Raw genomic sequence first — 11,363 nt, 5'->3', positions numbered from 1 at the left:
TGAACAGTCCTTGCAGAATTGTGCCTTTCAAATATCTTAATAGATGCTTAAGAAACTTCCAATCACTAGAATTTTGAGAATGCATCTTTTGATAAGCACAATTAACCACAAAAGCAATGTCAGGTTGAGTTAATGTTAAATATTGAAGTGCTCCTACAATTTGTCGGTAAATAGTGCCATCAACTAATGAATCATTTGAGTCTGTTGATGCAGAATAAAGATAAGGAGTGGTTGAATGTTTGCAATTTTCCATATTGGATTTTTCAAGAAGAGAAACAATGTAATTTGATTGAGTTAAAAAATACCCATCATGATGTTTAATAAACTCAATTCCTAAAAAATAATGCTCAGGTCCAAGATCTTTAATAGCAAAATCCGAATGTAAAAGTTGAACAATATAAGAAATGTTATTTTCATTTGGTCCCATAATAAGAATATCACCAACATATATTAAAATAAAAAGAGGTTCTGGTTTCAGATTATAAAACAAAGAGGTATCTGTCTTGGATTCTGCAAAACCAAGACTATGTAATTTAGATGAAAGTTTTGTTAACCAAGCATGTGGTGATTGTTTTAGACCATACGAAGATTTTTTTAAACGACATACATGGTTATGAAATTGTTTATCCTTAAAACCAGGTGGTTGTTCCATGAATATTTTTTCATATAAATCCCAATGAAGAAATGCATTCGACACAACAAGTTGATGTGTAAACCATTCATTACTAACTGCTAAAGAAAACATTGAACAAATAGTAGTATGTTTAATAACAGGGCTAAAGGTTTTATTAAAGTCAAAACCCTTTTGTTGATTGTAGCCTTTCACTACCAATCTAGCTTTGTATTTGTCTATGTCACCAGTGACTTTATATTTTAATTTATAAACCCACTTGCAACCACTTACATGAAGATTGGATCTCGTGGAACTGGATCCCAAGTATTATTTTGAATGAGAGCATTGTACTCAGATGTCATTGCCTGCATTCAATTTTCATTTTTTGAGGCAATGGTAAAGGAAGTTGGCTCAGAAATAACGTTTTGGGAAACATTCAAACAATATGGAATAGGATATCTAATCGAACAAGAAAATGATTCTTTAAGAGGAATATAATCTGATTGTGAATCAATATTTGTTTCTTGTTGATAAATGTCTCGAAGAGGCTTGATTTTTAATCTAACACTAGGACCAGGGGTTTGATCAAATGTGGACATAATTTCAAGAAATTTGGTAATTATATCAGGATAATATTGTGAATCATCCTTTATTGAAGATGGTGACAGGTTGGTTGATTCAGAACAACCACGCTAATGAATATGATCAGAATTGTATTGTGAATCAGGAACAACCATGGTATCATCTTGAACGGATTTTGAAATGGAGAACGAGGGAACATTTGAGATTGTGTTGGAATGTGGAGATGCCCCCAAAATTCCCGTTGCTGAATTTTGTTTTATTAAAAGGAAAAGAATTCTCATAAAACACAACATGTCGTGAAATATAAAGTTTACCTGTTTGGAGAGAAAAACATCTATAGCCCATATGCATTGAGCTATACCCCATGAAGACACAAGCTTGTGATCTATCTTTCAAGTTTGTTGTTAGTATAAGGTCTCAAATATGGATAATAGAGACATCCAAGAGTTCTCAGAAAATTTTAGTCAAGATTATTTTTAAAAAGAACTTCATATGGAGATTTATTTTGTAGAACTGGCATAATCATTCTATTAATAATAAATACAGAAGTAGCAACTGCTTCGTCCCAAAAATATTTAGGCATTTGAGCTTGTTTTAACAATGCAAGAGGCGTTTCTATTGTATGACGATGCTTTATTTCTGCTGTACCATTCTGTTCAGGAGTATAAGGACAGGAAACTCAATGAATAATTCCATGTTGTTTGAGAAACGAATTGAGTGATTGGAATTCACCTCCCCAGTCTGACTGTAGATATTTAATTTTACAGTTAAGCTGTTTTTCAACTCTATTGGAAAATTCCTCAAACGTGCAAAGTAAATCACTTTTTTTTTAAGAGGATAAAGCCATGTGTATTTACTGAAATCATCTATAAAAACAACATAAGAAGAGTTGTCAGACTTTGATAAAACCGGTGAGGGCCCCCACAAATCAGAATGTATCACTTCTAGAAACTGAGTAGATGTATGAGAAGTGGGACTGAAGGGCAACTTATGCGACTTAGCTAAATTGAAAGACTCACATATAAAATATATGTTCATTTGAAAAACAAGAAATCCAAATTTATTTATTGTAGAAGCTAAAGTTCGAAGTTGAGGATGCCCAAGTCTAGGATGCCAGATGTCTGGTGACACCTTTTCCCCAAGAAAAACAGCTTTTGGAGTTTTAGGAGAGTCTAGATAGTAAAGCCCATCTCTAACTCTCCCTTTGAGCAGTACTTGATGAGTTGATTTTTCCTTCACAAGGCAACAGAAATCATAAAATTCAATAAAAACATTGTATTCTCGAGTAAATTTATGTACTGAGAGAAAATTCTTAGAAATTTCTGGAACATGTAGAATATCTTTCAAGTAAAGTATTTGATTTGAAGTGGTAATTTTAGAGGAACCAAAAGATAAAATTCTCAAACCCATTCCATTACCTATATGCAATTAGTCAATCTGTTGATAGGGAATTGGCTGGACATAAGCATTTTCATTTGTAGTGGCATGGTGCGTTGCACCACTGTCAGGGTACCACCCTTGATGCTCGGAGGTGGTGGCAATAAGGCTTGTCTCTGAGAATTTTGAGGGGTGGAGCTTTGAAATTCTGGACAATCTCTGGCTCTGTGCCCAAATTGTGCACAGATCTGTCATTGAGGTTGAGACCTCTGATTCGCTCATCTACCTATACCTCTTCCTTGAAAATATTCCTATTTTGGTTGTAATTTTTCGAATTGGTTCCTTGCTGACTCCTTTGTCTCTACAGATTGTTGGCCATTGGAGGGAAACAGTTCTTTTCCTCTTCTTGTTCAAAACTTAAAAATGCATCATGAGCCTTCAGGTTAGTAACAATTTCATCGAATTTCAGATGTCCAAGATTCATGTTGACACTAACAATAAATTGGGTAAAAGTTGTTCCTAATCCTCTTAGGAATGAGTAAGTAGCAGATGACTTCGAAACTGGATAACCCATTTGTTCAAGAGACTCTATAACAATCTTAAAATGCTAAATGTATTCTTCAATTGACCGTGCACCTTTTTTCATGTTGTGTAGTTGACATTGCACCTCCATCATTCTCACTTGATTCCAAATAGCAAATGCAGTATCCTGCCTTTTCCAAGCTTCTCGTGAGGATCTTACCTTATTAATGTAAGGTAGCACCGATTCGGAGATTGTTTGGTGGAGAAAACCCAAGACCTGCTGGTCTACTCTCCACTATTTCTTGAACTCATGATTCTCAATTATGTTCCCATGTGCATCTGCAATTGAAATTTGAGGTGAAACTCCTTCAACAAACTTAATTAGATCATACCTGTGCAAAATTGGGATGATGGATCCCTTCCACATATGATAGTTGTCGCTGCTCAATCTCTGATGGATTGTAATTCCTAGAGGAATGGCAACCGGGACTTGTCCTGCAGTTGCGGCACTGATTTCGGCGGTGAATCCAACAGGCGTGACAGCGGTAGAATTCTCCTCAAGAATAACAAACAACAGAGTGGAGAGAGAAGAAGGGAGGAGAAGGAGAAGAAGAACACAGGGAAACTCTTAAGATCGTTGTATTCCCGTAAGAAACTTAACAACAAGGTCGGTGATTTTATACTATAAAGTAGTAAGGTATATTTTCCATTATAATCGTAGCCGTTATAATTGTTATATCGGCTACTCTTGATTTAATCGCAGCCGTTCACTTTAAGTCTGTTATATAAACTTTCCCGTTATAATCGTAGCCGTTATAATTGTTATAACGGCTACTCTAGATCTAATCCTGGCCATTTATTCCTATCTATGTTTAACTCTATCTATGTTTAATCCTATCTATGTCTGAACTTATATGACATCCTAACATTCTAATTTCTAACGAGTATAATTATATAAACTCATCTATTACTATAATATTGTTTAAGGTCCCTATCCGGGCGCTTCCATCTCGCGAGTCTTTGACTCCTCTTTACAGACGACGTTGATGCCAAGCGTGTTCCCCATTTGTTCCATGTCAATGAGAATGAGTTCCCGCAGAATGACATTGATGCGATGGCTGCAGACGAGCCCATCGGCAGTGCCCGGTTCTTGTAAGGACTTCTTCACGCCCTCCTCATCTCTCACGTCGAGGCTGTAGACTAAAACGTCGGTGACCATGTCTCAGCAGAGCTCTTCACGGGCTTCTTACAGCTTCTGGCGACTGCAGGCCAGAATTGAAACCCTTACTCCTTGCACAGTGGCTTGCTTGGCTATGGCAAGGTCGATGCCCTTGGACTAGGGTGATGAAAGCGTGCCAGGCCTTGATTGGTTGCCTCTGTTTGATCTTCTTGGATCACCGTAGTAAGTGGAGAAGGGAAAGAATGTAGAACTTGAGAAGAAAAGAGAAGATATAGAAGAGAAAGAAAAGAAAGAAGAGACACAAAGATAGATCAAGATCGTTGTATTAACCCGCAAGTCTTGTGTGCAACATTGGTTGAATATTTATAAGTGTAGGTAGTTATCGTATGTATATATTTGTTGTAACAGTTTACAATGGATATACAAATTTAAAAGTTTGTTTTAATTCTGATTCTTACAACATATACGGTGCACCAATCACAGCCATTGATCGGTGCCTTGTACCCATCTTTTATAACAAAATGTTATAACTAATCTTGTACGCTATAACATCTCGGGTGCACCGATCACAGCCATTGATCGGTGCTATGGTCCCATCGTGTACAAGGGATATATCAAGACTTAATCCTGACTGTTATAACCCCTTATGATTTAATCCTGACTATCTAAAGTTTGATCCTATCTATATTGAATCCTACTCTATGTTTAAACCTATATTGAATCTTATTTTCTAAACTCTAACGAGTATATATTATTTATTTGATTTTTCTAACTAATCTTTTTAAGTACCTATCAAAGATCGGCGAGTTGACTTCCACAGCTATGACACTGTGTTCTTGAGAGGATTGCTTGAGACGCCGAGTTAGCTGACTCCGATAACTCAACGGATGAAGAGACCACTGCTTGATACTCGGCGGAGGCGAGTAGAACTCCTCAATAGCCTCGCTCCTTCAGGCATAATAACATGGTCAAGAACGACGAGAAAGAGGAACACGACAGCCACCACAGGGACAAGCGAGATTGGCAGGAGTGGGATGGTCTCCATCTTCCTCGTTCGCGTCGTCTTCGGCTGCTGTGGCTAATGTATTCGCTTCAATCTTTGGGCCCGTTTGAGTGGCCGGTCTTCCTATTTATGAGATTCTCATATTTAATGCACCAAATATAATAGATATTTCTATATATTTATTTAATGTTCATGACTCTACGGGAGTATTTTTGAAGAAAAGACATTGGATGGACAACATCCTTGCACCGATTTTAAGTTGACCCACGATTTAGAGCAACTCATCTTGTGAGATCAGATTTACTATGACAGTCATCCCATCGTCTTCACTTTCGCATGCTCCTTGGTGTTCCATTGGGCTATGGTTTTGTACCATCCTGCGACTACAAAGAGGACACCAAGGCGAACCATGCCAGCCAAGGTGACCTCGCAGAGGGTGATAACAAGAGACGTCGCCGGACTTCCGCCGGGCCCGGCCAGATCGAGGGCAAACCCTTCCCAGCTACAGTTTACGAGAAACTGCCCCGACTTGACGCCATTTAGTGTTCTCCTAGCCACTTCCTCCACGTCCATGTGAGACGACAACGATATCAGCGCCCTTGTAAGCGCCGGAAACTTATCAAGCCCTGCAACGCGAGAAGATCATGCTGAATTATTAAATGGACAATTGTTCACATTACAATAGATTTATGCCATCAGTTAATCCCTGAATAAAGAGATCCATTTATGAGGACGTCAGAATCAAGATATTTCATCAAGTGTGGGGGCTAATCAGGGAAGACTAAACAAGATTAAGCTTAGGTGAAGATTGCTTTCTGACTAAGGTATGTTTTCTCAACCCTGTCATTTATATTTCTGAATCCCCGTTATGCTCTCTCTAATTACTTCTTAAAAATTGGTTGCACGAAGATCCCTCATGTATTGATCAGATCAAGCTAAGATAACAATAGAAAGAGGAAAGGAACGTACGGTCGAGAGACCCAGGGGTGTCTACGCCCGGGGGGCAGACGAGGCAGACGCGGATGTTGTGGGAGATGACTTCTTGCTGCAAAGCCTCAGCCAAGCCTCGGAGTGCAAACTTGCTGGCGCAATAATGAGTGTACCCGTAGATTCCGATCTAACCGAGGAAGGGAAATTAGGTAAAGAATAAATTGAACTAAGGAACCAAGCCAAAAAGTACTTGCCGGGTCTGGGACGACATGATGGCGATGGAGCACGTGGTAGAACTGGCAGTCTGCTGCATGGCCGGAAGCGCGTGGCGTATCAAGTTGAACGTGCCGACGAGGTTGACGTCTAGCGTGTAATTCACCTCTTCCATGTCCATTTGAACCAACTCCCGCGCGAGGAAGAAGCCATGGTTGCAGACGAGCACGTCTACGGTACCTGCCTCTTGCAAGGCCTTCCTCACGCCGTCCTCGTCTCTCACGTCGATGCTGTAGATTGAAATGTCGATGTCTGTGTCTCGACGGATCTCATCTCGGGCTTCTTCCAGCTTCTTGCGACCGCACGCTAAAAGAGAAACTCTAGCTCCTTGTGCAGCTGCCTGCTTGGCTATGGCAAGGCCGATGCCCATGGACCCTCCGCTGACAAAGACGTGGCGGCCTTTGATCGGTACCTTCGCTCCTCCAGGCTTGATAACATGGCTGAGGATAGCGAGGAAGATGAGCACGGCGGCCAACGCAGAGCCGAGCGAGAGCAGGATAAGTGAAAATAGCTCCATCTTCGTTGTTTGGGTTGTCTCCGGCGCTGGTGATTTATATACCAACTTGGGATATGATGTTTGATTGATGTATTAAACCTTGACATTAGGAAAATGTGACACGTGCTGAACATTTATTTCAAGTAAGTCAAATTCATTAGTGCACCGCCCTTATCATTAAAATCACCGGAGCAATTTTGAAGAGGCCTCCAACGTGTCAGAGAAACGTGTCAGGCCTTATCATCAGGGAAACTGTCATTAAAGTTTTTAAATAGGTTGCTATGTGTGAATGTTTGGCTGGTAGATCTATGCAAGTATTAGCTAGTGTATTTCAATGTCCAATAAGAATTAGACCTTTCTTTTCCTGTTATCTTCCCTAGAGCCTCGCTCACAATATGGCGCTGCTAATAATCTTGTCTACCTACGCTGCACTATTGAACGATCACAACTTATAAAACAATTCGCCTCCCAGAGAGAGCCTCCCAAGGGTTAGGAAGTTTAACACCCTTAACTGGACCACCTATAACTGATTTATCTTCAATCTATCCCTAAATCCCCTTCACATTAAGCCTTTCTTAAAGTCTCACTTAACTAACATTCAATTATTGAATCAGCAGTTTTTAAATGGAATCTAAGAAAGCCTATGATCACTAAAATATCTCAAACAAATCTATCTATAGTATTCTAACGCTATGTTATTGGAAAATATATTATCCTAATAATATGCACTTCTGTTTCAAGCCCAACCTATCTTCATGAAAATGAGCTTCGTACTAACTTCATTGATTTCCTTGGTAACGGAACTTTTCATCAAAAGAGGCGCACCAAGCTACTTAACATGCATTTTTTTTCCTGAAAATGAGATGACCAAAGTTCTGGAAATCAATATGGACATCCCAAATGCTTGAGTGATAAAGACTTACTAGATCACTCAAAAAAATCATCATACTCATTAAATTGCACTACATTGATTCTCCTCCTCTACATTCACTATAAAGTGAATTATCCTAGTCATGGAATTCCAAACTGGTTCAGCTTTGATGCAGGAAAAAGGTTCATTAGGGGGATGGAAGGGTCAATTGGGATCATCTATCCTTAGATAAAGCTAGACATCTTAGGAGAAGAGAAAGAGGAATTGGCCAATATGGGATCATCTATCCTCGCTGAGAACGATTTGATGAAGTCCTTGCCAAGGTAGCATCCCAAAGGAGACAATGTTCTCCGATGATTTCTTGATGCAACTGTATTAACTAGACAACTTATTAGGGCCTAATAATTGACTATACCCTAAGTTACCGTTCTAAGTTAAAGAGGAATAATGATTATACATGCATGGTAATTAATGACGGCAAGGCAGGGCTCTACAAAATAATTATCATATTCCGTTGTATCTAATAAGGCACAAGATGTAGCTTGGCATCATAAAGGTGATAATTTAAACCAATTTATTGCGTGTGTATTGACATTTGATTATGTTGATATATGTAATTAATAAGATTGGCCAATAAAAGTTACTGGACCATTAAAGCCATTAATTAAACTGATCCAGGGCCCACATGGTGAAACGCCAACAAATTTCTTTCAAAAGCTTTGTTATTAACGTACTTTGAAAACATGCATCCAAGCACTAAAAATGTGAATGGCATGTCCGCGATGAATAGAATGCAGTTGTTACTTCCTCCTATCCTTCTCACTATTTTGTCTCTATTGTTCGATGTGTGGAAAAAAGGAGAAAAGCCTTGTTTTTCCAACACTCCAGAAAATGAAACACATAAGTTAGGGCTGTCTCTGCTCGCCAACTACAGAAATTATTATCGCCACAAAATAAGCCCGCGTTTTACTGTCAATTTTATTTCCGCAACTTGATATTATTGCCTGTACCCCAGCGCCGACTCTTTCCCCGCACCAAACTTTTTCGTATTTCATTTTAATATCTGTGCTTATCAAATAGGGTGTGCCTACGGCTACAAGAAGACCACTGCACCGCAATTATCAGTGAGCACGCTGGAAGAATGATAAATATCAACCCAACCTCCGGTAAACGCCAAAAGAACACTGAGTGCCCGGGATGAGACGACAACCAGAGGGTCCTGCGCAACGAAAGAGAAATGAGCTACGCAAGCAGGGATTTGAATAACATAAAAGAGGCCATTACAACACCTACTCGCCGTAATGGCTGACGGGAGAGAGAGATATGTTGTCTGATAAGTTATCTCTGTATCTTCTTTTTCTTAAGTCCCTCGGCATTATTCCATTTGGCTATCGTCTTGCACCATCCAGCGAGAGTAAAAATAAGGCCGAGTCGACTCGCGCCGACCACGGCCATTTCAAAGAGGGGTGTCAAAGGTGAGGTGGCCGGACTTGCGCCGGAGACAGCGTGAGAAAGAGGGAAGCCCAGAAAATTACAGGGAACGAAGATCTGCCCAGCCTTGATCCCGTTGAGCGTTCCTCTGGCCACGTTATCTTCGTCAACTTTAGGCAAAGACCTCTGCAGAATCCTTGTAAGCTTCGTTAACTTTTCAATGCCTGCCACCCGTTAAGATAAGGATTATAATGAAGACATTGTAAACTATTGCTTAAGATATTATGTAGGGAGAGATTAGGGAGCGAGCGAGAGACAGAGAGGAAGATATATATATATATATATATATATATAGAGAGAGAGAGAGAGAGAGAGAGAGAGAGAGAGAGAGAGAGAGAGAGGGCAGAGAGGAAGATATAAAGAGACAGAACGAGAGAGAGAGAAACGGAAAGGAAGATATAAAGAGACAGAAAGAGAGAGAGAGAAACAGAGAGGAAGATATAAAGAGACAGAAAGAGAGAGAGAGAAACAGAGAGGAAGACAAAAGAGACAGAAAGAGAGAGAAAAACAGAAAGGAAGATAGAAAGAGACAGAAAGAGAGAGAGAGAAACAGAGAGGAAGACAAAAGAGACAGAAAGAGAGAGAAAAACAGAAAGGAAGATAGAAAGAGACAGAAAGAGAGAGAGAAACAGAAAGGAAGATATAAAGAGACAGACAGAGAGAGAGAGAGAGAGATTGATGAAAAATGTTTAACATTTTCTTTTTTCACTCTCTCTCCCTTCTCTTTATCTGTGTCTTTCCCTTGTCTTTTTCCTTTCTCCTTTTTCTCTCACCCTCTTTTTCTTTCTCTCTTCTCGCACAGGCCCTTTTTGACTTTTTAATCACTTTCCTGGGCTATTCTACCGTTCTTTTCCCTCACTTATTATTTTTTCTCTCTTCTCTATAACATCCAAATTTTACTTCTCTCACAACCTCTCTCACTTACCTTTCTCTAACATTTCTCTTCCACGGAAACTACCAATACCACCCTTTCTTTAAAACACTTTCCTTGAGCCATCACAGTTTATTTGCTTTGTAATTGCATGTTTTCTTATCCTTTAAAAGGATATGAGCCTGTCTGCATGAAAAATTTTGCATGAGAACTATCATGAAGTTTGTTATCAGAGAAGTGTGATGTTCTGGTGATAATAGTAAAAGAAAAGGCTATTGTGGCATCTGAAATTCAACATACATCAGCTTCTCTTGGGTTCCGCTCTCCCTTTATTCCATGCCTTGTCTTCCTCCATCATCTTCATAACATCTAAATCTTGACCTTATTGACTACACATCTTCGTATCCCCCCCATAATCTCCATCTCGGCTCTCATTTTCTCCCTTCGTCATATCTTCATCCATTACCACGCCTTATCATATGTACCCTGTGAGTTCATTTTGCACACTTCATCTCCATCCTTCTCAGGCTACACGTCAACATTTTATTTCACCAAAAAAATGTTTCACTTCCATTATATCCACTTCCCACACCTTCTCCTCTTACAATCCACACCCGTCTGTGGAGTTGCAGAGCAGTCTCAATCAATGCCATTCAACATCAGTATAGCCAAGCAATTGGCTCTCTTCTCCAAGTTACCTTGCAACACCTTAAGATTGAGATAGTTGTTGGTTCATGACAGTTGTTGATTTCCTCTGAGTGGTTGTTAACTTTGATTGGGTATTTCAAATCTTATATTTCCATTAAGTTAGAAATATCATGTTTTTCCCTAATTGTCCTTATTAAATCCTGCTTCACCAACTCAGTTCCCATTGATAGGATTAAAGCTCCTCATATCACCCTCAGTGAATATTTTGTTAAATTCCAATATTGTGCCCACATCGGAGAGAGAACAAGATGAGAGTGAAAGAAAGGAAGAGAGATAATGAGACAAAAAAGAGAGAGAAGTAAAGTAAGAGAGGGAAAAGAAGCAAAGAGAAGGGAACTCTGAAGATAACCTGGCATCTCTATATGATGGGCCCAATCTAAGCGGACAGGGATAGTTATGGGCTATGAATTCTTGCTGCAAAGCCTCTGGTAAGCCTCAAAGAGCAA

General features: G+C 39.5%; 1 pseudogene across 1 annotated transcript; it reads right to left on the bottom strand.

Annotated features, from left to right (window-relative positions):
* Window positions 1-5,319: 5,319 nt before the first annotated feature.
* Window positions 5,320-7,016, bottom strand: LOC144715110 (3-dehydrosphinganine reductase TSC10A pseudogene; annotated as a pseudogene). Its single transcript, XR_013584532.1, has 2 exons — window positions 6,247-7,016; window positions 5,320-5,903 (listed from the first exon to the last, which is right to left on the bottom strand). The product of XR_013584532.1 is annotated as a 3-dehydrosphinganine reductase TSC10A pseudogene (transcript).
* Window positions 7,017-11,363: the final 4,347 nt, after the last annotated feature.

The sequence above is a fragment of the Wolffia australiana genome, chromosome 18 (assembly GCF_029677425.1).
Source record: "Wolffia australiana isolate 7733 chromosome 18, ASM2967742v1".
Lineage (NCBI taxonomy): Eukaryota > Viridiplantae > Streptophyta > Magnoliopsida > Alismatales > Araceae > Wolffia > Wolffia australiana.
The sequence above is the reverse complement of the archived record's forward strand: the minus strand, read 5'-3'. Positions and strand labels throughout refer to the sequence as shown.